Consider the following 27,020-nt stretch of genomic DNA (forward strand, 5'->3'; position numbering starts at 1 on the left):
GAGCTCGGAGCCCCATTTGAGCCGCGGGATCCGTGTGCTTTTTTTTTTCGCCCCCTACAAGGTCTCAGAATCTTCTCACTAAGCATCTTTTCCTTTTCTTTCCTGAAATTTCACGAGAACGTATCTAGAGGCAGATCTTTTTTTATTCGTCACATTGCTTCTCAGCGGACCCTCTCATTGTGGAGAATCATGTCATTCTGCAGCTCTGGCAAATATTATTATCATTTCATGATGAACTCCTCCCTCTAGTTTCTCTTTTCCTGCCTGGAACGCTTTCTAAGTGGACAAGGCACTTTTCGTGCTGATGATTTATGTCTCAACTTTTCTCTCGCACTTTTCCTGTCTTGGTGGGTTTCATTTGCTTTGGCTTCCAGCCTAGGAGACACACTCGACAGCCATCTTCTTCCAGCCCGTCTATTAAATTTTATTTATTTTTCCTATTATTTTGGCAATTCTTTTTTTTTTTTTTTTTTGGTGGTACGCGGGCCTCTCACTGTTGTGGCCTCTCCCGTTGCGGAGCACAGACTCCGGATGCGCAGGCGCAGCGGCCACGGCTCGCGGGCCCAGCCGCTCCACGGCACGTGGGATCCTCCCGGACCGGGGCACGAACCCGCGTCCCCTGCATCGGCAGGCGGACTCTCAACCACTGCACCACCAGGGAAGCCCGGCAATTGTATTTTTAATTCCCGTGAACTCTCCTTTCTTCAGGCGGCCCGTTTCATAGCAACCTGTTCCTGTTGCATGGATGTGATTTCTGCTGGCATCTCTCCGAGGACACTTATTAGAGGCTTTATTGGACCATTATACTCTGTTCCCTTCCCAGTGCTGCCCATCTCCTCTGCACCCTTGGGAGACAGTTGTCCCATTTTTTCCTCGAGATCCCTCACTTTCACGCTGCTGGTCTCTGCCCGTCTCTGCGAAGGCCCAGGGTGACTGGTGTTTCCCGACCTCCTCGTCGAGAGGCTGGCTGGGCTCTCAGGGCAGATGCGGTGCCCCAGCAGGCCGCCTTCCCTCCAGGGCCGCACCACGCCAAATCTGGCCCGTGGGCCCGTGTCCTCCCGCGCACTAGTCCTCGACGAGTGCGACGAGAACGGAAATCACGACTGAGCACTCAGAAACCTTACAGCATTTTGCCATTTGCCACGATAACCAAGCGTGATCAGCGGGCCTGTACCTTGAGCATCTTATTTTTAAATCGATTTTCTAAATTCATTTTTATTATATTTTACAAAAGTATCAGTCTGTAACAGATCAGAATTTTTTTGGAGGCTGGGGGATGGAGGATGTGTTTCACTACAGACAGTTCAGAAAGCCCTGCCCTAGGGGGCCCAGGCAGAGAGAGGTCTAGGCAGGCCACCCTTCTGCTAAATATCACATGGGGAGGGGTCTCCCTGGGCCACTGCCCTCATTCCAAGAGACCCTGACCCTCCCTCAGAGCAGGTTTCCTTAGAAATACGTCTCTGGCTTCGCCTGGGGGAGAAGCTTAAGGCTCACAGTGGAAGGTCGGAGGCGGGGAGCGCCCAGGGGACCCTACACTCAGCAGTTCCATCCATCCATCATTCAGCGCCTACCCCTCATTCCACCCTGCCCTGCCCTCAAACACGACAGATCTGTGGGGTTCCCAGTGAGAGAACCACTCCCGTCTTTGCTGCTGCCTTCTCCCCTGCCCACTCGGAGCTGGGGCTTCTGTTCACCTGCCTTCCATCACCTGTCCACTCGCTTACTTCCCTGGCACCTGGATTAACTCATCGCCCCCTGTTCTTTGCTGTCATTCCAGCAGGTTTCCAAAAGAGGAGGTGAATGTTTGCATTTAGTTTGTAGTCTCGAACCAGCATCCTTCAAAGACATTCGCATCACCTTCGCCCTGGGGTCACAGAAGAATCAAGTTTTAAAAGGGCATATGCCTGGGCAGGAGGGAACTTTCTGGATGATGGTAGTGTTCTACATTATATCCACACTGTCCCATAAAAATATAATGTCAAATTTAACACTTTCTAGTGGCAACGTTAAAAAAGAAACATGAAATTCATTTAATAATAGATTTTATTGAACCCAACATATCCAGAATATTATTTCAACATGCAATCAATATCAAAATTATGAGTGGGATGTTCTGCATTCCTTTTTACATACCATGTCTTCAAAGCCTGGTGCCGTTTTTACACTTAGAGCACCGCAATTTTCCTTGAAAATACTCCACCTGGATTTAGCTTTTCTAAAATTTACAGTTGAAAAAGCAGATTAATATACTCAAGATGCTCAAAAGTTTTCCAGTAACGAAACTGAGTATCAGTTTTTAGATTTTAATTAAAATTCAATGGAATTTAAACTACGGTTCCTTATTCACACTAGCCACACGTTCAACAGCCAAGTGTGGGTAGTGGCTGCCATTCTGGACCACGCAGTTCTATGTCTTCACAGGGATCGGGGTTACACAGTGTGTACATTTGTCAAAACTCATTTTATGATATCATTAAAATCTGTAGGTAATTTTCACCTAAAAAAATCTCTCTCGTTAACGATATGCATGATGAAGTATTTAAAGGTGAAGTATGTTGATGTCATCAACTCTGAAATGCATCAGAAAAACAAAAAAGAAGGATCGATGGCTAGACGGGCATGGCTGTGATAAAAGCAAATATAGCAAAATGTTCATTTTAGATTTAGGCGGTGGGATATATGGGTATTCACTGTACAATCCTTCTAACTCTTCCGAATGTTTAAAAAGTCTAAAAACGTGTTGGGGAGGAAAAGAGACAACGTGTCTTCAACAAACCATACCTGCATGTAATCCCACGGCTAAATCTGAAAAACATAATATTGAACGAAAGAAGCTAGACCCAGAAGGGAATCTATGGATGGCTCCATTTATTTAAAGTTTCTGAACTTTAGAGACAAGACATCTGGCGAAACTGACCTATGCTGTTGGAGGTCACAAAGTGGTTTATCCTTGGTGGGGGGAGGGGCTGACAAGTAGGGGTGCATAAGGGGGAGTTCTGGGGTGCAAAATTCTCTGTTTTGGTAACTTGGGCGTGTTCACTTCATGAAAATTCATCAAGCTTTTTTGCAGAATTTCTATTAGTTTTTGTTGTTGATTTAAGGCCTGCCTGCCCTTTGTACCCCGCATGAGGAAAACCGGAGTTCCCCTTCCAAACTACACGGACCGATTTAAAGGTTCACCAAGTGCAAGAGCGATTCCACCCTGGTCCCCAGCCAGTCACTGGGGATGGAGGACCTGGATGCGATGGGCCTGCGCATTTATTTTAGGAACTTTCTCTGTGGTTCCTGATTAAGTTTTTGGACACGCTGTGCAGAAAGTAAACTCATGTCTCCTTTAGTTCCCGGCCCGTGTGCATACGTCAACTGCACTCCTCAAAACCGCCAAGATTTTAGTCTCCTGTGCTTGGACCATATCACCATCATTTATTGAGCTTTGTGCTTAGTTCCTTCATTTATTGAACGCCTTTCCCTCCAGGAGCTCAAGGAACTTTTCTCAAGGAACTTACAACACGAAACAGGAGGGAATGTTCTCCAGCTATAATGGGGGGAATCAAGAGGTGCGGGGGGGGGACAGAAGTCAGGGGTCACTGAGGCAGAGTAGGAGCGGTGCAGGGGCTGGGGAAACCGGTACATGAGCAGAACCCAAAGTTCTCTGGATGTGCCTGGTTGGCCCAGCTTTTTAAGTTCATGATTCAGAAAAGCCCTTGGGACCTTCCCCCCGCTTACAGCCCTGTGAGAGAGTAACACACCCAGGGGCCTGGGCCGCAGCTTTGGGGCCAAATTATTAAACCGATGACATCCAGAAGTCACAATTTCCCCTACAGGTGCTGAGTCTGAGAGCACTGGGCGGGGGAGGGTGGGTGCCGAGGGCCAGAGGCAGCGCGGTGACAGACTGTGTCACCATCACGGGTCCGGGAGGGGTGTGTGCGGCCCTCGGGAGGTGTGCTGACCGCCAGGCGAGCCCCAGGAAGCTTCCAGAACAGAGGCTGAGGGAGAGAAGAGCCCTGGGGGTGCCCAAGGCTGCAGGATCCCTTGCTTCCCACTTGTCTGTGGGAAAAGCCTCCCCCACGGATCGCAGTGGCGCCTCGGGGAGTTCTTCAAAACGGGGCCAATTCCTCCGAGAGGGCAGCTGCTCCAACCTCTCCCCCACGCAGAGCCTGGAGAGCCTTCAAGGGGGTGTCCCTTCCCACGGCCGCGCGGGGCTGCGGGCCGGGCTCGGTGGCTTTGGCGTCGCAGCCGGCTGGCGACTGCGGCCCAGGCAGGGGTCCAGCCGCACGCGACCCGGGGCGGGGCCTCCCCAGGCCCGCGGGGGTCTCGCGGCCCCGGGCCCAGCCCTCCCGCCCCACCTCCTCGCCGCCCTCCCCGCGGCCGGGACCCAGGCTCCGCCCCTCCCCCTCCCCCTCTTCCTTATCTCTTTTTCTAACCTTTTGCATTTTTTTTTTAGTCTCATTTCCTGTCGGGTTTTGCATTTCCCTCCCCCTTCCAGCCTGTGACACACTTTCTCTCCTTTTTTCTCTCTTTTGCCTCCTCTGGCCTCCGGACTGCTGCCCGGGTGGCGCGCGGCCCCCCACCGGCCCTGCAGCCCCTGGGCCGGCTGCGCCCCTCGGACGGTCCGGGCGGCGGGGACCGAGGGCCGGGGCCCCGGGGGGAAGACGGCGGCCTGCGCGGTGCAGGAGCGGCCCAGGTAGGCGCGGCGGACGCGGGGGTGGGGACACGGGGGCCGCGGGGGCCTCGGCGGGCGGCGCGGGGTCGGGGCGCCGTGCGGGGTCTGGGGGGGCTCGCTCTTCTGGTCCCGCGCTGCCGGACCGCCGTCCCTCTCCCACGACCTCTCTCCCCCTCTCCCCTCTGGCTCCATCTCTATCTCCCTCTCCCCGCCAGCCTTTGGAGAACTTTACCTCCACTTTCCATCTCCCTGTACCCCGCCTCCGAGTTCCTCTCGGACCGTCTGTCTCCGGGGGGGCCCCCGCCTGGCAAAGTCCCCAGCCCCCCAGAGAAGAAAGGGATGGAAGCGGAGGCGGGCCCGGCAGGGCGCCCCTCGGTGCCCCTGCCCCAGAAGGAGGAAAAGAACTTTTCTAAGACCTGAAAGGACAGGAAGTTTCCAGACCACAGCCGGGCTTGACTCGGAGGCTCCCGAGAAGGTGGAGCCCCTGGGAGGGGAGGGGAGGGGAGGGCAGGGCGCAGCCCCTCCCACGGGGAGAGCGTGGAACCGGGAGGGGCCCAGGTTCCCCGCAAAGCCAGGAGGAGGTCCTAGTGGCCTCGTGCCTGAAGTCCCCACCCCCATGACACTGCCCAGGCTGGAAGGGACCCCGTCGTCTCCTGAACTCGAACTCTGGGCACTGGGAAGGGAGAGGGCTTCTCTGTCCCTTCAGAGTTCAGAGCACAGTTGGAGGGGGCCCCAGGGAGACAGTTACGGTGCAGGGAGCAGGGCCTGCTTGACGGGGATGTGTGTCTGAGCTCCCAGCTTCCTGGCACCTGGTCTGGAGAGTGTCAGCAGAGGACCATCCCCACAGACCTGGTCCTGTGGACCAAACCCATCTCTGCCCAGCCAGCCCCCAAACCTTTGATCTGTGGTAGGAAAAAATGTCTCCTGACATTTACCACCTCTCCTGAAAGTGTAAGGCTACCAGCCTCCCAAGGAAGGAAAGAAACGCTGGTCCATCACTGGACGATTATTGGGTGTCTCCTCTGTGGTTACTAGGGTGCCGGAAGTCCCGAGCTGCAGGTTGACGCGAGGACAGGAATTTAGCTACAGCGTTCCACTTCTGTCCTTGCCCTGAGTCTCCACTTCTCTCTAACCCCCAGGCAGCTGTGAAGAAACGGGGCTCCGCTGTGGGCGGGGGCTGATCAGAGGGCAAAGGGAACCTGGGACTGACTGAGCCTCATCCCATCCCAGCAAATGGTTTGGATGTCTGTGCATTTGATTAGCGCCCATATCAAAAAGGAAGGCTCTTAGCCCCGCCAGCCCATACAGTCCTGACTCTGTGTACAAATGTTCCTTTGTGTGTGTTTTTTTTTAATTGCGGTAAAATACACATGACAGAATTTGCCATCTTAACCCCTTTTAAGTGTATAGTTCAGGGATATTAAGTACATTCACGTTGTACAACCATCACCACCATCCATCTCCAGAACGTTCCATCCTCCCAAACTGAAACTCTGTTGTCATTGAACAACAATTCCCCATCCCCTTCTCCAGCCCCTGGAAACCACCCTTCTACTTTCTGTCTCTATGAATTTGACTCCTCTAGGGACCCCATGTAAGTGGAATCCTGCAGTATTTGTTCTTTTATGTCTGCCTTATTTCACTGAGCATCATGTCGTCAAGGTTCACCCATGTTGTAGCAGGTGTCAGAACTTCCTTCCTTTTTAAGGCTGAATAATATTCCACTGTGTGGATGGACCACGGTTTGTTTATCCATTAATCCTTTATGTGATCTTTTATTTATTTATTTTTTTAAAGATTTAGTTTTATTTATTTTTGGCTGTGTTGGGTTTTCGTTGCGGTGCGCAGGCTTCTCCTTGCGGTGGCTTCTCTTGTTGCGGAGCCCGGACTCTAAGCGTGCAGGCGTCAGTAGTTGTGGCTCACGGGCTCTAGAGCGCGGGCTCAGTAGTTGTGGCGCACGGGCTTGGTTGCTCCGCGGCACGTGGGATCCTCCCTGACCAGGGATCGAACCCGTGTCCCCTGCGTCGGCAGGCGGGTGGATTCTTATCCACTGCGCCACCAAGGAAGTCCCTATGTGATCTTTTAAAATGACTGTAAACCTAACTCTTCTTCTAAAGGTGGTGGCCCTTGTTTGAATCACTCAGTGGGCACTGGCTGGGTGACACTGTACCAGGTACCGTCGGGGACACACAGAAGGAACGAGAGACCCAGACATCCTCCCCTAAATAGTTCAGGCCCTACAGTCGTGTTGCCATGACCAGAGGGTGGCAGAGACCCGAACTGGAGGAAAGGATTGCGGGAAGGAAGGATGGCGGGAGGCAAGTGTGGGTGATGGTGGGACTTGGAGAGCCCAGCAGTCAGTGGAAGGTTCCAGGCTGAGGCTGCGCTCACGGGACAACATCCCAACTAACTTCTCGGCTCTCCGACACGCGTCTCTCCGCCTTTCCGATGGAAACCTTGCGGCGCCTGGTTTGCTGATTATAGCACTTCATGCGTGAAGGGCCAAGTCGAGTCCAGGTGCTTGGGTGATTATGGTGAGAAGGGACACCAGATGCTGATAAACAGAGCTCCTCCCATCAGTTTAAAACTGCCTTCCGTCCTCCATTGCTTTGTCCCCACACCTGGCCTTGAGGATAGTGAGGGCCTCCTGGTCATCGGGACGTTGGTGAAGTCCCGCGAGGGCCGGAAGGCCCACCTGGCCACCCCGACGCAGAACGTGACCAGATCTGTGAAACTTGGGTTAAAAGAGGTCCGATCAAGGGGGAAAGGCCTCGGGAGGTCCACGCTCCGCCTTCTGGGTCGGAGGCTGAGGCAGGGGGGTGGGAAGGAGCCTCGGGCCGGGGCCCAGACGCGGCTTCCAGGCGTGACGGCCCAGCTGGGCGGGCCTGTCATCTCTTCAGCTCCCTGGGAGTCATCTCTCCCCAGTGAAATCGGGATAGTGATACTGATTATTTTCGGTCTTGTCAGTTACACCAGGCATAAAATGAGAAAACTCTTCGCGTTGCTGTCATTCCTGAGATCCGGGGAGGATGAGAGGATGGACGCTTAGGTCCGGACCTGGGGCTGGAGCGCGGCTTTCTCCACCCCGTGCCGGGTGGACGTCCTTTCTTAGTCTCCTGCTCTGCAGTCCTAATCTTCCAGGGCAGCCGAGAGGATTGAAGGAAATCTACCCTGTAGATGTACTGCATTATCCAGGAGGTCTGGAGCATTTTGAATTGATTTAAATACGTGAACCGAAAGAAAAGGAAAAGACGGCTATCAAGGAAGTCCCTTAAAACCGCTTTTCTGCTAAAGAAAAATTAGACTGGCAGATTCCCGGGTGCCAGCCTCCTCACCCGTGCCGCGGCGCATGGGAAGAACACAGCTTGTGCACATCACACGCGAGGAACACGCCCCCGCACACCTTCCCCCAGAGTCTCATTGAGCAGCGCCTGCTTGTGGGTCAATGGTTTTAATGGGGTGTCTATTTCCAGGGGGGTAACCTTTTTGGTTGTGATTTGCTCAGGGCTCTGGGAATGTCACGGTCGCCGTCAGATCGGTGTAATGGGCCAGTGCCGCGGGGTGATGGAGGGTCCCTGCTCCCGCCTGTGGCAAAAGCGCTCTGTCTTCGCTGGTCCGGTCCCGCCGTCAAGCTCTGCAGGCTCGTGTCTTATGTCACGGTCCTCTGGTCCTCCCAGCTCCTCACAAGTGGCTGAACCAGAGCGAGGGCTCCATCCTTCCCGGGTGGTTTCTGTGTCAGGGCTGTAACCTTCCTTCTCACCCCAAATCCAACTCTGCACTGTACGTCCTCCTACTCGAGTGTGGCGGCCCCAGGCTCTGTCCACATCCCTCACAAGTCCTGCCGGTACCACAGCCACACCTGTCGGACTCTGCTTTGTACAGTGTGCGCCATCCCCCGGTGCTGCACCCGTCCGCCGAGAGGCAGGCTCCTCCAGGTGGTAAGATCTGCGGACTTGGAGCCAAGCAGAAAGGGCGTGTGCCCCGGCTCTGCCCCGGCTCTGCCACGTCCTAGCCACGTGACCTCGGGAAAGTCACCGGTGGCTCTGAGCCTCAGTGGCCACATGGGTCAGCTGAAAGCACCACCCCTAAATTAACACAGACCAAAGTGTTTCCAAATGAGAGTGCTCTGCTTTTAAAGGTGTACTTCTGACTTGCTTATTTCTGACAGAGTTGGGGGTAGGAGGTCGAATCGAGTGATGAATTTGATGCAAAGCTGAGTTTATCTGAGAGAGCTATTTCCTTCATTTGCCGAGAACTCTCGAAAGAAATCAGTGAGGTGCAGGAATTGGCACTCTTCTTCTGTGAAGGTCCAGATAGTAAATACCTGAGGCTCTGAGAGCCAGAAGGTCCCTGTGGAAGCGGCTCTGCTCTGTTCTTGCCATGTGGCCGGATTTGGCCAGTGGGGCGGGATGGGAAGGGCGGGGCTGGGCCCTCCACTGCAGTTTGCTGACTCCAGAACTAGGGAACTCGACCCAAGAGAAAAAGGCTTAGAGGATGTGAACAAACAGAACATGAACAGACCAGTCAATTTACAATGCATAAATGCGAAGTGATACAGCAGAGAGATGCCTTTTTTTCCACTGTCAGACTGGCAAAGATCAAAACATTTGATAAAACGTTATATTGGCGAGAGAAACGGGAAGCAGGTAGTCTAATATGCTGTGCATTTGACAGTATGTACCAGCATGATAAGTGAATTAACCCAAGAATTCCACTTCTAAGAATTATCTCACAGATAGACTTGTCCATCCTTCTGTGCACGCTGATGTTAATTGTAGCATCGTTTTTAATGGGAAAAAACTTGAAACCACACAAATGCTCCTCAAAAGCAAGATCCATCCATCCAGTGGAATTCTGTGAGGCCATTAATGAGACAGGGGCATAGAGGGAGTTTCTGGAAGGAAGCACTAGCGCGTATAAGAAACTGCTCTAGTAGGACGTCTGGGGAATGGTGGCTGGGTGGACGAAGGGGAAAATTCTAGTATTCATTTTTTTTTTAACATCTTTATTGGAGTATAAGTGCTTCACAATGGTCTGTTAGTTTCTGCTGTATAACAAAGTGAATCAGTTATACATATACATACATCCCCATATCTCTTCCCTCTTGCGTCTCCCTCCCTCCCACTCTCCCTATCCCACCCCTCTAGGTGGTCACAAAGCACCGAGCTGATCTCCCTGTGCTATGCGGCTGCTTCCCACTAGCTGTCTGTTTTACGTTTGGTAGCGTATATCTGTCCGTGCCACTCTCTCACTTTGTCCCAGCTTCCCCTTCCCCCTCCCCGTGTCCTCAAGTCCATTCTCTAGGAGATCTGTGTCTTTATTCCTGTCTTGCCCCTAGGTTCTTCATGACCATTTTTTGTTTGTTTGTTTGTGTAGATTCCATATATATGTGTTAGCATACGGTATTTGTTTTTCTCCTTCCGACTTACTTCACTCTGTATGACAGACTCCAGGTCTATCCACCTCACTACAAATAACTCAATTTCATTTCTTTTTATGGCTGAGTAATATTCCATTGTATATATGTGCCACATCTTCTTTATCCATTCATCTGTTGATGGACACTCGGTTGCTTCCATGTCCTGGCTATTGTAAACAGAGCTGCAATGAACATTTTGGTACATGACTCCTTTTGAATTATGGTTTTCTCAGGGTATATGCCCAGTAGTGGGATTGCTGGGTCATATGGTAGTTCTATTTGTAGTTTTTTAAGGAACCTCCATACTGTTCTCCACAGTGGCTGTATCAATTTACATTCCCACCGACAGTGCAAGAGGGTTCCCTTTTCTCCATACCCTCTCCAGCATTTATTGTTTGTAGATTTTTTGAGGATGGCCATTCTGACTGGTGTGAGATGATATCTCATTGTAGTTTTGATTTGCATTTCTCTAATGATAAATGATGTTGAGCATTCTTTCATGTGTCTGTTGGCAATCTGTATATCTTCTTTGGAGAAATGTCTATTTAGGTCTTCTGCCCATTTTTGGATTGGGTTGTTTGTTTTTTTAATATTGAGCTGCATGAGCTGCTTGTAAATTTTGGAGATTAATCCTTTGTCAGTTGCTTCATTTGCAAATATTTTCTCCCATTCTGAGGGTTGTCTTTTGGTCTTGTTTATGGTTTCCTTTGCTGTGCAAAAGCTTTTAAGTTTCATTAGGTCCCAGTTGTTTATTTTTGTTTTTATTTCCATTTCTCTAGGAGGTGGGTCAAAAAGGATCTTGCTGTGATTTGTGTCATAGAGTGTTCTGTCTGTTTTCCTCTAAGAGTTTGATGATGTCTGGCCTTACATTTAGGTCTTTAATCCATTTTGAGTTTATTTTTGTGTATGGTGTTAGGGAGTGTTCTAATTTCATTCTTTTACATGTAGATGTCCAATTTTCCCAGCACCACTTATTGAAGAGGCTGTCTTTCCTTCATTGTATATTCTTGCCTCCTTTGTCAAAGATAAGGTGACCGTATGTGAGTGGGTTTATCTCTGGGCTTTCTATCTTGTTCCATTGACCTATATTTCTGTTTTTGTGCCAGTACCATACTGTCTTGATTACTGTGGCCTTGTAGTATAGTCTGAAGTCAGGGAGCCTGATTCCTCCAGCTCCGTTTTTCTTTCTCAAGATTGCTTTGGCTATTCGGGGGTCTTTTGTGTTTCCATACAAATTGTGCAATTTTTTGTTCTAGTTCTGTGAAAAATGCCAGTGGTAGTTTGATAGGGATTGCATTGAATCTGTAGATTGCTTTGGGTAGTATAGTCATTTTCACAATGTTGATTCTTCCAATCCAAGAACTTCGATTATATCTCCATCTATTTGTATCATCTTTAATTTCTTTCACCAGTGTCTTATAATTTTCTACATACAGGTCTTTTGTCTCCTTAGGTAGGTTTATTCCTAGATATTTTATTCTTTTTGTTGCCATGGTAAATGGGATTGTTTTCTTAATTTCACTGTCAGATTTTTCATCATTAATGTATAGGAATGCAAGAGATTTCTGTGCGTTAATTTTGTATCCTGCTACTTTACCGAATTCATTGATTAACTCTAGTAGTTTTCTGGTAGCATTTTTAGGATTCTCTATGTATAGTATCATGTCATCTGCAAACAGTGACAGCTTTACTTCTTCTTTTCCAATTTGGATTCCTTTTTTTTTTTTGGCGGTACACAGGCCTCTCACTGTTGTGGCCTCTCCCGTCGCGGAGCACAGGCTCCGGACGCGCAGGCTCAGCGGCCATGGCTCACGGGCCCAGCCACTCTGCGGCATGTGGGATCTTTCCGGACCGGGGCACGAACCTGTGTCCCCTGCATCGGCAGGCAGACTCTCAACCACTGCGCCACCAGGGAAGCCCTGGATTCCTTTTATTTCTTTTTCTTCTCTGATTGCTGTGGCTAAAACTTCCAAAACTATGTTGAATAAGAGTGGTGAGAGTGGGCAACCTTGTCTTGTTCCTGTTCTTAGTGGAAATGGTTTCAGTTTTTCACCATTGAGGATGATGTTGGCTGTGGGTTTGTCATATATGGCCTTTATTATGTTGAGGAAAGTTCCCTCTGTGTCTACTTTCTGGAGGGTTTTTATCATAAATGGGTGTTGAATTCTGTCAAAAGCTTTTTCTGCATCTATTGAGATGATCATATGGTTTTTATTCTTCAATTTGTTAATGTGGTGTATCACATTGATTGATTTGCGTATAATGAAGAATCCTTGCATCCCTGGGATAGCTCCCACTTGATCATGGTGTATGATCCTTTTAATGTGCTGTTGGATTCCGTTTGCTAGTATTTTGTTGAGGATTTCTGCATCTATGTTCATCAGTGATGTTGGCCTGTAGTTTTCTTTCTTTGTGACATCTTTGTCTGGGTTTGGTATCAGGGTGATGGTGGCCTCGTAGAATGAGTTTGGGAGTGTTCCTCCCTCTGCTATATTTTGCAAGAGTTTGAGAAGGATAGGTGTTAGCTCTTCTCTAAATGTTTGATAGAATTCACCTGTAAAGCGATCTGGTCCTGGGCTTTTGTTTGTTGGAAGATTTTTAATCACAGTTTCAATTTCAGTGCTTGTGATTGGTCTGTTCATATTTTCTATTTCTTCCTGGTTCAGTCTCGGCAGGTTGTGCATTTCTAAAAATTTGTCCATTTCTTCCAGGTTGTCCATTTTATTGGCATATAGCTGCTTGTAGTAATCTCTCATGATCTTTTGTATTTCTGCAGTGTCAGTTGTTACTTCTCCCTTTTCATTTTTAATTCTATTGATTTGAGTCTTCTCCTCTAGTATTCGTTTGGTGTCCTTTTCTTTTGTTTGTTTTTTAACCCTGAGCAACTGTTATTCTGATTAAGAAAACAAGAAGGAGGACTTCCCTGGTGGCGCAGCGGTTGAGAGTCCGCCTGCCGATGCAGGGGACACGGGTTCGTGCCCCGGTCCGGGAAGATCCCACATGCTGCGGAGCGGTTGGGCCTGTGACCAACAGTGAGAGGCCTGCGTACCGCAAAAAAAGAAGAAAGAAAAGGAAACAAGAAGGAAAAGCCAGGTTCAGAAGAGAACAGCAAGGGTGGTCCCCATGAACTGCTGTCCCGCTTAGCCTTAGCTGTCCTGATTCCCAACCTTCTGGGTTGCAGGAAGAGAGTTCCTCTTGCAGTGACTGCTGATTTCTGCCGTGTCCCAGTAAGAGAAATCACAGGGCCTCCACGCTCCTGCGGAAAGGCGAAATTGATTGGTTAAAAAAAAAAACAAAAAACAGGATTTGTTTTAAATTAGGGCATCGCACACACACAGTACACGTCCCAAATCTGAAGTGCACTACGAGGGACGTTTCACACCCACCCACGTAGCCAATCATCCAGCTCGAGACACGGGTCCTTTCCAGGCCTCCAGGGGGTAGGGGTCTCAGGCTCCTTCCCGGTTGCTAAGCCCCCCACCCCCTTTGCCTGTCCTTGAATGTCATGTAAATGGCATCGCACAGAGTGTGCCCTTGTGTCTCCAGCTTGATTCATCGATGTGTGTAGCAGTCACTGGGGTTTTCCTTGCTGCATAGAGTTGCACGGTGAGCGTTCACCGCGATTTATGTATCCATCCTACCGCTGAGGAGCATGCGCATTGCGTGCGGTTTGGGGCTATTGTGAGAGCTGCTGTGAACGCCCTTGGAGAAGTCTTGGTGGTGATGACCCACTTGTTTTTGATCTGAGGGCAAACAGAAACCTCGTGCCAGCATTACTGGAGGTTTAGCCAATTGTTATTTCGGCGGATGAATGCTGATACGAAGTAAAACTGCGTTTTTTTGACATTGCTGCTTCGTTCCCTGCCTCTGAGTAAGGATTCGGTCATTCACTGCACTTGTCTAAGAAGAAATGGCCTTTTAAAAAAGGGATTCGAGTGTAGCTGGTTTGGGGGGTGTGGGGGAGTGTGCGGTTGAATAATAATGATACCTTGCGCTTCTCTCCGAGTCTCCTGGCTTCAGTTCTCAGATGCTTTTCAAAATCAACTTGTGAAGCTCCGTGGTGCCTGGGGAACTGAGGCCACAGCCATGCCCGTTTGCGGGTGGGAGGCAGAGACGCATGGCGATTTCCAGCTCCTTTGGGAGTTCTCCATCCTCAAAAATCGTGTCTTCTGTACTCTTAGAGGAGGTTCTTTCACGGGGCCCTGGAGACGCAGGCATCCTGAGTTTGGGGAGGTTTTAGGCTGTAAAAGGAAAGTGGCCCTAGGAAGGAGAGGGTGGTTTCCTATAACTGCTCCGAGCAGGGGAGACCACCTGACTACAGCCGTGCAGAGTGCTGTCCCCAAGGAATGGGTCAATCTCCTTCCCCCCCAGTTTTGTATAGAAATTCTGTATAATGTTGTATCTTTCTTAGCTGATTTAAACGTATGCTTTTGAAACGCAACCGTTTATGTCGGACTGCCTGGGCCCAAGAGGCTCCCCTGCCCTAAGCTGATGACCATCCTTCGTCCTGCGACCCACCAGCTGCCCCCGGCCTCTCCGGGCCCCTGGCCTGCTCCTCCACCCGCCTGGTCCTGCCTCCACGCAGGCACCAGGACCACCTTGTCCACGGAGAGATGCTTCTATAGCGGTCGCCTCCTTTTTCTCCAGTGTCATCAACTTTTTCCCTTCTCTCCAAGGATCATTCCGACCAGAGTACGAATATGCTGCAGTTCCCCCCACCTTTAAAGAAAAACCCCCAAACCTGCCTTGACTTCATACTCCCTTGTAGCTGTCACTGCCTTGCTCTGTACCCCTTTTCTGTTCGTCTGTCAGGGCTCCTGTAACAGAGCACTGCAGACGGGGCGGTGGTGGGGTGAAGGAGGATTAAACAAGTGAAGTTTATTCCCCCAGTTCTGGAGGCTGGCAGTCCGAGATCAAGGTGTGGGCAGGGCTGGTGTCTCCTGAGGCTTCTCCCCTTGACTTGTAGGTGGCCGCCTTCTGGCTGTGTCCTCACGTGGTCAGCGCTCTGTGTGCCCGCACCCCTGGCGTCTTGTCTGTGTGTCCAACCTCCTCTTCTTACAAGGACACCAGCCCCCCTGGATTAGGGCTCACCCTAACGGTCTCACATTAACTCAGTCACTCCTTAAAGGCTTTATCTCCAACTACAGGTAGTGGGGCTGGGGCTTCAGCATATGAATTTGGGGGGATGCAGCTCAGCCATCACACATTTACAGACGGTCTCCTGTCCCCATTTCCTGTCCCCGCGTTCTGTCCTGGACCCACTTCAGTCAGACTTCTGCCCCCAGAGTCCCCAGGCCCAGGTCCACTCTTAGCCCTGAGGGGCATTAGCTCAGTCTGTCGACCTCTCCTCCTCGGAATGTGGCGTGGGTTCCCTCTCTTGGTTTCTCCCGCCTTCCCGGCCACTCCTTCCTAGTCTCTCTTTTCTGATTCTTCTGTGTCCCCCGACCTCTGAGGTCAAAGAGCCTCGGCCTCTTCTCCCTCTGCACCCCTTCCTGGATGGTCTCACCTAGTCTCATGGCTTCAAAGCCATCTCTGTGCTCATGACTCCCAAGTCGATACCTCCCTCCAGGCCTCGCCTCCTGAACTGTGCGCTTCAGTAGCCAATGGTCTTGACTACCTGGACATGGAGTTGATCCCAGACCAAACTTCCTCTCTTCCGCCCTGCCAGGCACTCAGGCTTTGAAACCTTGGGGTGCTCTTTGATTCCGCTCTTAGAAATAGGAGTGTGTTCACTTGCTCAGCACAGAAAACCCAAGTGTTCTGGCTCGGTCACAGAGAATGTCATTCCCATGCCTTGTTGGTGCATCTTTCAGGGGACTTGTACCCCTAACAGACGGGGCACAGCGTGATGTGCTGGAGAGAACCCGGGGCTCAGCAGGCGGGGGTGAGATTCGGCTTCGGGGCCACTAACCCACTGGGCCGTCGTGGCCAAGTCCCTTCTCTGCTCTGGGCTCACCTGCCTCATATGGGAAGTGAGACAGGAGACGGGGCCGGGGATGGCAAATGGGTTGCACCTTGAGGGCCAGCGCCGCGGAAGAGAGTTCTGTGATCGATTGCCCATGTCTGCGGTGGGTGTGAAACTGACAACTGGAGCCCGGGTGCCCCCCCGTGAGTCAGCCCTGCCCCGGCTCCTCACCACCGAGAACCCTTCCAGCTTTAAAAATCTGTGATCGCGCCCTGACCTTGAGCAAATCACTTCACTGTCCCAAGATTTTGTTTCTTCGCAAGCGAGGTGGAGATAAATAATCGCTGCCTTCCTGCCACACAAAATTGCTCTGAGGAGCGTATGAGATAGTGGGTGGAAAAAATTGCTTGGAAAATAACAGAACGTTATATACATGCAAAGGTTTCATTGATATTAACTGACCTCCCGGTCACGATTTGTGTTAGTCATGCCTTCCTCCGAACCGTCTTCTAGGGCTGGGCAAGAAGCCTTTGCTTTCATTTTTGCCCCTGCCCCCCACCTCGGGCAAGACAGTGCCGTTTGGATTTCCCTGGTGATGATGAGAAAGAGAATTAGTAGGGATGTTGGGTGCTCGGAAGATCTCAGCATCTCTCACAGCCCCCGGGGCAGGTGAAACCAGGAAGCCTTCTCCAGAGCCTTTTCAGCTACTCGGCACCCTATTACCCTCCCACCGTCACCCTCCCACCACCACCCCACCATTCGTGACACTTCTGCACGACAGGTGGGGAAAAATCTTTCCAAAGTAAATGTTCGTCTCCCTCAGGGGTTCACCTGTGTTATCCAGATGTCTGGAATTAAATTGATTCTCCGGTTGGGCAGTTGGGAGCGGTGGGTCTCCCCTGGCACCGCCGAGCCCGGCTCTGGTTCATGTGTCTGCAGCAGGTTCCTGCCCTGCAGCCTGTGGGAATCCAGGGGAGAGATCCCGATGTCGCTATTTTTGTTGCCTGATGAAAAAAGCACCCCTTCCCTCAGTCTACAATTCTCCCCTCTTTCACCTTGAATGTTGTTAACGCCCCGTGTTTTCTGCCCAAATCCCAGTCTGTTTGCAGCTTCCTGTGTGCATTAACTTTTCCCAGAGACCCAGGGGAGCGACCTGTTCTTACATTATTCGGTGTAAGCAAAGCTTCGGGGCATTTCTTCTTGCCGGTGGTGTATTCTGAGTTGGTTTCTTTGCTCAGGCCCTTATTTATCGGCGAGGGCGTCTCATTTCCTTCTTTCCTCCCGCAGCCTTTGTCGTGAACAGTGTTCCGCGCGGTGTGAAATGAGAAGCATTCAGAACTCTTCTAAGACATAAAGGTTTGATTTTTTTTTTCTTTTTTCCTTTTTTTTTTTTTTTTTTAAGTGCTAGAAGAATAAAGGACTTGAGTTTCCTGTAGGACTGGAAACAGTGAATCAGATTTTTGTTTTGCTTAAAACCTGAAAATCTCAGGCAGCGGTTGAGAGTCTCTGGACAGAGCTGAGTGCTGTGTTTGGGGGTGTAGGGTGATGTCCCTTCCCCACGGGCCATTCCACGGGAGAGGGGGTGGCCACCCACGGAGACCGATTTGAGAGGGACCAGAAAGGCTACCTGAGTCGCAGCGCTGCCCAAGGCGGCGTGGGCACTGACACTTCCTGCCTTTTGCCTTTTCTGCTCGGGGAGGCGTTTCAGTGATCCAGTGCCTGGTGTTATCCACAGACTAACGGGTGCAGTGAGCCTGAGCTCTCCCTCTCCCAGAAGGCGACCTTGGACAAGTCGCTGAAGTCATTGGAGAAATGGGGATAAGATGGCACCCTTCCCACAGGAAGTTAGACGAGATACCACCTCCCAAGTGCCATGAGGCAGGCAAGACATCCAGGGAGGCACGGTTGGGACAGGTGCACACTCGTGATACACGTGTGCCATGCTCGTTAGCAGGATGCCCTGGAGAAGGTTCAGAAGGGCCCCTGACAGACTTAGAATCTAGCATGAGCCGTTTGCTTACATCCCTTGCCTGGTCCCCGTTCGTGAACATCCATTGCTACCATTATCCTTTTATTCATCCCGTACCGAGTACCCAGTGCCTGCCACTTCCGGGCACCCCGCTAGGTGCCAGATACGGAATCTAAGGGAAAAAAAAAAAAAAAGGTCATGAAGAACCTAGGGGTAAGATGGGAATAAAGACACAGACCTACTTGAGAATGGACTTGAGGATATGGGGAGGAGGAAGGGGAAGCTGGGACAAAGTGAGAGAGTGGCATGGCCATAAGATACTCTACGAAACGTAAACTAGACAGCTAGTGAGAAGCAGCCGCAAAGCACCGGGAGATCAGCTCGGTGCTCTGTGACCACCTAGTGGGGTGGGATAGGGAGGGTGGGAAGGAGGGAGACGCAAGAGGGAAGAGATATGGGAACATATGTATATGTATAAGTGATTCACTTTGTTATAAAGCAGAAACTAACCCACCATTGTAAAGCAATTATACTCCAATAAAGATGTTAAAAAAAAAAAAAAAAGAGAGAGATGCAAGGGCGGGGTCCTCACCCCAGTAAGCCTGTACTCAGGTGAGGAGACAGTCAGTTGCAAGATAAAGGAGGCACGCATTGAAGATGGGTGTGAGAGAGGGGCGCCCCGGCCTGCCCGGGGACACAGAGACCCCCAGGGCCGATAGAAGCTGAAATGAGACTCGGAAAATCACGAGGCTTTTGCCAGGCAGAGACGTGGGAAGGGCCCCTAAGCAGAGAAACCGCACGCGCCCAGCCACGGAGGAGTGATGAGTGTGAGTGTTGGCAAAGAGACGGGAAGATGTGGGGACGGGGGAGGAGGGGCCCCCGAGAGCCCCCGGATGCCTTGCCGAGGGGGCAGATGCTGCCCTGTGGCTGAGCACCATATATTGGGGCGACTGAGCCGTGACCGGGAGCCGGGATGGATGTGCAGGTTCGAAAGATCCCACACAGCGGTGCGGAGAACAGGTGGGCGACGGGGGGGCGAGAGGCACGGAGGGCCCCCTCTGATGGGACGTGGGCCAGGATGAGCTGTGTCTTTATCTTAAGGAAGCTTTGTATGGACGCATAACATTCACGCAGGAGGCGTGCACACATCCTAAGAGTGCAGCACGACGGATTTTCGCAAAGTGAACACACGGTGTCCCCAGCGCCCAGATCAAGAAACAGAACGTGACCCGCTGAAAAATAGTATTTTAATGAAAAACAATAATGGCTTTTCATAGCGTCGTAATTTTTAGTGTAAGTCCGTCCCCAATACTGCACGGGACATTCACGTTCTTCAGAATGATTGGTTATTCAAGATACAAATCTAACCGAGCGCCCTGTATTTTATCTGATTACCGTGGGTGCATCCACATCGTTGCGGGTGGCGGTAGTTCTTTCGTGTTTTTCTTGCCAGCAAGAGCCTGTTGTGTGACTGTTGCACAGTTCATGGAGACTACCACTGAAGGATAGCTGAGTTGTTTCCACTTTGAGGACATTACGAATGAGGCTGCTCTGGGCACTCTTACACTTACCTTTTGGAGACACGGGCTTGTATTTGCACCCGAGAGTGGATTTGCTGGATCTTAGAGTATGTTTATATTCAGCTCTAATAAATACCACCGAATTGCTTTCCAAGAACGTTGTTGCGAACGACACCCCATCAGGAGTGGGAGAGCGTTCCAGTTGCTCCACATCTTTTCTCACTCAGCATTGTCTGTCTCTTCATTTAGCTATTCCAGTGGGTGTGCAGTCGAATCAAAGCATCGCGCAGTTTTAATTTGCGTTGCACCTGGGGCTCAGCCGCGCGCCTTTTCAGGCGTTGATCGGCCGTATGTCTGTCCTCCTCTGTGGAGTGTCTGTTAGGGTTTTGCCCACTTTTCTGTTGTCATGTCTTTTCCTTATTGAATTGGAGTAGTTCTTCGTATATGAGGAGTCCTTCGTCAGATAAATGTGTTGCAGGTATCTTCCTTCAGTTTATAGCTTGCCCTTTCGCTCTCTTATAAAGGTCTGCTGATGAACAGAGTTTTTAATTTTAATGGAGTCCAGTTCATGTGGGTTTTCCCGTCACGGTTCACTCCTTTTTGAGTCCTGTTTAGGAAAGATATGCCTTATTAGTTTATCCAGTTTCATTACACTTTTTAATGTGGCTACTTAAAAATTAAAATTATATGTGTGGTTCAAAAACACAGAAAAGAAAGAAAGATATGCCTACCCCAAAGTGTGTGTTTCCACCTAAAAGCTTTATTGTTTCATCTTTCACATTTACATCTATAATCCATCTAGAATGGATCTTTCCTTTAATAAAGGATAACGTACATACAATAAAACACATCCGTTTTAAGTACACAGTCCAGTGGATTTTGATAAAAGTATATACACATGTAACCACAACCACGGGCAAGATGTAGAAGATTTCCATCACCCCATAAAGTTGCTTTATGTCCTTTTGCTTCTCAGAGTGTGGTCCCCCGACAGGCGGCATATTGGCCTCACCTGCGAGCTGGTTAGAAATGCAGACTCTCGGGCCCCACCCCGGGCCGGCTGAATTAGAATCTGCATTTTAACAAAATTCCTAGGTACTTTGTCGGCACTTTAAAGTTCAGAGACAGTCTGAGTTCCTTTGAAGAAAGGTGACAAGCAAAAAATGCTTTTTCGATTGTTATTAATGACATCGCCTGAAGCAAGGCAAGGTAAATGATAGATTATTGAGTTTGGGGAAAAAAAATGAAAGAGAAGAGAAAGACAAAGTTGGAAAGAAATTTTGAAGTCATTACAGAAGCACGCTCTATTCCCTGGACCACTTCCTCTCCTGGAGACCCGGCCCCACTGATGTCCTGCAAACCTGAGGGATAAGATTTGCCGTCGGGGAGGCTGGGGCTCCTGGGGCAGTGCTTCCTGGTCTGTGCCCTGGACCTAACGACCAAGTCCAGAGAGACCATAATTTTTGGTTTGTTATTGTTTTTTTTTTTTTAACTTTCCTTTTTAAGTTTAATTTTTGTCTTTACGTAATATATATATTGCTTTAAAATATCAAATACTTGGGCTTCCCTGGTGGCGCAGTGGTTGAGAATCCGCCTGCCGATGCAGGAGACGCGGGTTCGTGCCCTGGTCCGGGAAGATCCCACATGCCGCGGAGCAACTAAGCCCGTGAGCCGTGGCCGCTAGGCCTGCGTGTCCGGAGCCTGTGCTCCGCAACGGGAGAGGCCACAACAGTGAGAGGCCCGCATACAGCAAAAAAAAAAAAAAAAAAAAAAAAAAAAATCAAATACTTCCACGTGGCTTATAATAAAAAACAGCATCTCTCCAGGCCACCCCTCCCCACTCCTCTGACGTTTTAATCGCCTACTTTTTGGATGACCCCGTATCCCTCACACCAGAGTCCGGTTTTCCAGTGAGTAAACGTTCCTTCTGCCGGAGCTGGGGAGAGAGTCTGGGGGTTTAACGGCCCCTTTTACATACCTTCAGCCGATCCTTCCGGTGTTAACCCCACCCTGATTTGCCCACCTTCTGTGGTCCAAGGTACCTCTATTTTTCTGGGCTTTTCTGGGATTCTGCAGAGCAAATTGGCTTTTGTTCCTTCCAGCTCTTCTACCATTAAGCACTTAGGTTTTCTCCTTCTCTACTCACATTAGACATTTTTACATTATAAATTAAATTTGTTTTTTTAAAAAAACAGAAGAATACATACATATATTATAAAGAATACTAAGAAAAAAAGCTTCATATTTCAGTCTGCGGAATTTATTCTTGTGAGTGGTTTGAAATCCAATTCAATGTGTTGAGTTAAATTAAATTTATTTCCAAAGGGCTATGCCAGCCCCATCCCTTTTCCTCTGACCTGCGGTGGCGAGTTTCTTATGCATTATATCCCCGGCTCTAAATCTGAGCTCACAGTTGACTTCCTTAGATCTATTTGTCTTTTGCCAATAAATAAATAAATAAATACTAGGCTCTCTTTTTCCCCCTTTGTTTTCTGCCTTCTCAGGTTTTTTTTTTTTTTTTTTTTTTTTTTTTTTTTTTTTGCGGTACGCGGGCCTCTCACCGCTGTGGCCTCTCCCGTTGCGGAGCACAGGCTCCGGACGCGCAGGCGCAGCGGCCGTGGCTCACGGGCCCAGCCGCTCCGCGGCACGTGGGATCTTCCCGGACCGGGGCACGAACCCGCGTCCCCCGCATCGGCGGGCGGACTCTCAAGCGCTGCACCACCAGGGAAGCCCCCTTCTCAGGTTTTAAATGAGCATTTCATGATCCCATTTTACCTCTCTCGGCATATCCACTGTACTTCTTGTTAAGTTGTTGTTAGCGGTTGCCCTGTAGTTAAGAAAATACATTTTTGACTAACCCACGTCCCCCTTCAAACGACACTGGATGGTGGCACATGTCGAGCAGGCACCTTATAGCCCAGTGTCCCGGTTCCTCCCTTCCGACCCTCTGAGATTGTTGTCCATCATTTCACGCACCATCCACTCTCAGTTAGTGACGTGAAATGTTGTCACTGGGATTACTTTAAAAAAACAGTAATCTTGTAGATCAATTAAGAATAAGAAAAATAAGGAACTCCCTGGCGGCCCAGTAGTTAGGACTCGATGCTTTCACTGCCGTGGCCTGGGTTCCATTCCTGGTCAGGGAACGAGGATCCCACAAGCCAATGGGCGGGGCCGAAAAAAGAAAAGATCTTATTTGACTTTTATTTATTCCTGCACCAATGCCCTTCCTTTCTTTATGTTGTTTTCCTTCTGCCCGAAGATCCTCTTTTCACATGTCTTGCAGGGCAAGCCTGTTGGCCATAAATGTCTTCCAGTTTTGTTTATCCGAGAAAGTCTTCATTTCTCCTTCACGTTTGAGGACGATTTCGTTGGAAATGGACTTCTGAGCCGGTAGTCTTTTCTCTCTCAATACTTGCAGTATTTCACTCCACTCCCTTCTTGCTTGCGTGGTTTCTGATAAGGGGTCCACCGTGATTCTTATCATTATCTCTTCATCGGAAAGGTGTTTTCCCCCCTCTCTGGCTTCTTTCAGGACTTTCTGTTCATCTTTGGATCTCTGCACTTTGGATCTAATGTGCCCAGGTGTGTTTTTCTTGTTATTTACCCTGCTCGATAGTCTCTGAACCTCCTGGATCTGTGTGGTTTGGTTACAGATCCATTATTAATGCAACTATTAGTAACGTTCTTGGCCATTATTAATTCAGCTGTTTGTTTTGCTTTCTTCTCTTTTGCTTCTCCCTCTGTGTTCATCACACTATACTACCCTTTTGATATCATCCAGTACCTTGCTTATTCTGCCCTGTTTCCTTCTCATTCTTTTTTTCTCTTTACATTTCGGTTTGGAAGTTGTATTGACCTGTACTCAAGCTCGCTGATTTTTTTCCTTGGCCACATCCAGTCTCCGGATGAGCCTGTCAAAGACCCTTTATTTCTGACACTGTGTTTTTGATTCTCCCTAAGAGCGTCCTTCTCTCTGCTTACCTCACCCTTCCGCATGGTGTCCAGTTTTTCCATTAGCGCCCTCAACCTGTTCATCGTAGTTATTTTAAATGCTGTGTCTAGAGTAATTCCAGTATCTGTGTCATATCTGAGCCTGGTTCTGATCATTGCTTTGTTACTTCAAAATGTATTTTTCCTCGGTTGTCACTTGAAAATGTATTGTCGCTTGCCTTTTGGCGTACCTTGTGCTTTCTCATCGAGAGACACACGTGCTGTGTTGGGTAACAGGAACGGAGGCAAAGAGGGCGTTAGGGCTTTAGGTGTGAGGGTATCTGTTAGTCTGGCCAGGCTTTGGGCTCCGTTCGGTATTTCCTGCAGCTGTAGGTGCCAGAAGCTTCAGCGCCTCGAGGACCCGTGCTCGTGTCTCCCTTCTTGACCCTGGACTTCCCTCTGTTCTCCTCCTTAAAGAGAGTCTGTTTTTTTTTTTCAGCTCTTGTGGCTGTAACCGCCGTGGGACCGGAGCCCCCTTGCCGTGGGGGGAGGGGAATGGTCTGTGATCTACGACGAAATTTCAGGCTTTTGGTGGGGCTGTGTTTCGGGACCGAGGTGTTCACGAGGGGTTCTCCGGCGATGTCGTTTCCCCTCTGCCCCTGCCCGCCACTCCCTCCCCAGTCTGTCTCCTTGAAGCCCGATCCTGTTGACTGTGGTCTCCCCTCCCGCTTCGGTGAGACGGGAAGGCTGGGGGGGTCCAGAGAAGGGAGGGACTTCTTCACCTGGCTGGGAGCTAAGGCTTCTGAATTGCATGTGGCCAGTCCTCTCCCCTGGAGAAAAGGCCTTGGTTCTGACTAAGGCTCTGGGTCTACTTCACAGTGGTTCGCCTAACCCTCCCTCGGCCAGAGACACCAGGGGGTCTTTCCGGGATCCTCACCTTGAAAACCTGGAGGGGTTCCTGGGGGTCAACCCCCAGAAGTGTGGTGGCCCCCTAAGCCTGTGTCCCCTCCAGTTTTTCACTTTCACGCTCACTCAGCCTCCAGCAGTTCATCAAAATCACCATTTAAGTGTTCCTTCCTGTTTATGTCTCCAGCAAATTCTTCTCCCCACAAGTAGATCTCATTTGCTGTATCCCTCTAGATGTCCCCACCTCTCGGGCTTTCAGGGTGCCATTTGTCCTGTGACCTTAGTTCTCTGTTGGGTCCAAGAAAATGGTTGATTTTCAGTTTGTCCAGCTTTTTCTTGTAAGGATGGAAATGATAACTTTTAAGCTCTTTCCATACTGTAGCTGAAACCAGAGGTCAATACCAAGCTGTCTTCATTACTGTAAGCTGTTAGTTAGGGTCGGCTACACTGTGTAACAAATAGACCCCCAAATATCAAGGTCTTAAAGAGCAAGAGGTGTATGTCTTTTTTCTGACGTAAAGTCAGGGTGGCTTTCAGGGCAGCAGGATAGCTCTCCTCCATGCCGTGCTTCAGGTACCCCGGGCTCTCTCCATCATGTGCCCCACCATGCCTAGGCTGCGGTGTTGTTTGCATCCGGGCAGCAGAAAGAATAGAGCAGAAAGGTGCACACGTAGGAGGTTTAGTATGGACCTGGCCCACAAGCAAAGCCCAGTACTTTTGTTCACATTGCATTGAGAAGCGCTCAGTCCGTGCACCCAGAGAAAAAGAAAATGGAATTTCAGGAACAGCTACCATCCTCGCCACTTACGGCTTTACATTAGCTCTACCAGTCTGCTTGACCATGTTCGTTGTCAGATGTGTCTCGACTCTTTTGGTCCTTTGCTTCTCCTTATACACTTGAGATCCAGCGTCACGTGTTCTATTAAACACTCTGTTGGGATTCCAGTTGTGTTAAACTTGTAGATCAATTTAGGGGGGACTGGCATCTTTATGATAATAAGGTTTTTCATCTGCGAACTTGGTTTGTCTTCCCTTTTTTTTTTTTTTGTGGTACGCGGGCCTCACTGTTGTGGCCTCTCCCATTGCGGAGCACAGGCTCCGGACGCACAGGCTCCGCGGCCATGGCTCACGGGCCCAGCCGCTCCGCGGCACGTGGGATCCTCCCGGACCGGGGCACGAACCCGTGTCCCCTGCATTGGCAGGCGGACTCTCAACCGCTGCGCCACCAGGGAAGCCCTGTCTTCCCATTTTTAAAGATCCTCTATAATGTCTTCCAATAAAGCTTTAAAATTTTCTCTGTAAAGGTCTTGCTTAGTTTTTGTTCAACTTATTCCTAATATCTTTTGGTTTTTACTGCTATTATAAAGAATATCTTTTAAAACTTTGCATTTATGTTGTTACGAATGTAGAGGAACACAGTTGATCTTTTTTATATTTAACCTTGGATTCATAACTAAACTCTTTTTAACATTCTGATAACTAATCTCTAGATTTTTTTTTCATTTTGCTATGTAGATAATATCATTTGTGAATTATGACAGTTTTTTCCTTTTTTCCATTTCTTAGATCCTTTGTTTCTTTTTCTTTTCTTCATTTATTTTGTTACTGTGCTGGTTGGGCTACCCAGTAAACCACTGAATAATAGCACTAATTGTGAGCCTCTATGCTTTGGCCTCAGTCTTGAAGGAAAAGCTTTCCAGGCTTCACCTTTAACTATTGTGTTTGCTAGAGGATTTTTGTGGCTATATTTAATTAGGAAAGAATGTTTATTTCCTTTCCATTCGTAGTTCGCCAATATATGTTCTCAGGATTGCATGTCAAATTTTATCAAGTGCTTTTTCTACACTTTGGGGATTTTTTTACTGAAACAACTGCACAGGCACACCTGGGAGATGCTGCAGGTTTGCTTCCGGACCACCTCAGTAAAGCAAGTCATATGAGTTTCTTCGTTTCCCAGTGCTTATAAAAGTAAATCCTTGTTGCTTATCTATTTGGGGACAGTAGTTTGTTAATCCCATACCCCTAATTTGTCCCTCCCCTCCTCCCTGTCCCCTTTGGTAACTGTAAGTTTGCTTTCTGTGTCTGTGAGTTTGTTTCTGTTTTGTGTATAGATTCATTTGTGTTATTTTTTAGATTTCACATATAAGTGATATCATATAGTATTTGTCTTTCTCTGTCTGACTTACTTCACTAAGTATGATATTCTCTATGTTCATCCATGTTGCTGCAAATGGCAATATTTCCTTTTTTTAGTGGCTGAGTAATATTTCCGTATCTATTTTTTTGTTGACTAATTCTCACCTCAGGTGTATCTATTCTACCATTTAACCATCCTTTGAGGGCTTTAAAAAACACATGACTAAGGACAATTTCAAACATACAAAATAGAGAGATTCAAATAAGGAACCCCCTCCTTTTCCCCATTGTCCAAGTTCAGTAATTATCCACACATGGCCCTTCTTCCTGTATATCTTTTTAAAAAATATTTATTTATTTATTTGGTCACACCAGGTCTTAGTTGTGGCAGGAGGGCTCCTTAGCTGCAGCTCCAGGGCTCCTTGGTTGTGGCATGCGAACTCTTGCAGCATGCCTGAGGGATCTAGTCCCGTAACCAGGGACCGAACCCAGGCCTGCTACATTGGGAGCACGGAGTCTTATCCACTGCGCCACCAGGGAAGTCCCTTCCTGTATATCTTTACACCCCA

The 27,020-nt window shown here is 49.3% G+C and overlaps 1 protein-coding gene across 3 annotated transcripts in view; it reads left to right on the top strand.

The window, feature by feature from the left end:
* The window catches only part of CARD11 (caspase recruitment domain family member 11), a 185,646-nt gene that overhangs the window by 73,412 nt on the left and 85,214 nt on the right, over positions 1-27,020 (top strand). Inside the window, exons 1-2 of one of the 3 annotated variants that reach the window (XM_067012719.1) lie at positions 4,601-4,684; positions 17,275-17,343. The exons of 1 other annotated variant lie outside the window; for it this stretch is intronic. The gene's annotated coding sequence lies outside the window, so the exon portion shown is untranslated. Of the gene's footprint in view, positions 1-4,591; positions 4,685-17,274; positions 17,344-27,020 lie in introns of those variants that run through there. One more of the 3 variants, XM_067012718.1, reaches the window with a different exon arrangement.

This window comes from Kogia breviceps, chromosome 14 (assembly GCF_026419965.1).
Source record: "Kogia breviceps isolate mKogBre1 chromosome 14, mKogBre1 haplotype 1, whole genome shotgun sequence".
In the NCBI taxonomy this organism is placed as follows: domain Eukaryota; kingdom Metazoa; phylum Chordata; class Mammalia; order Artiodactyla; family Physeteridae; genus Kogia; species Kogia breviceps.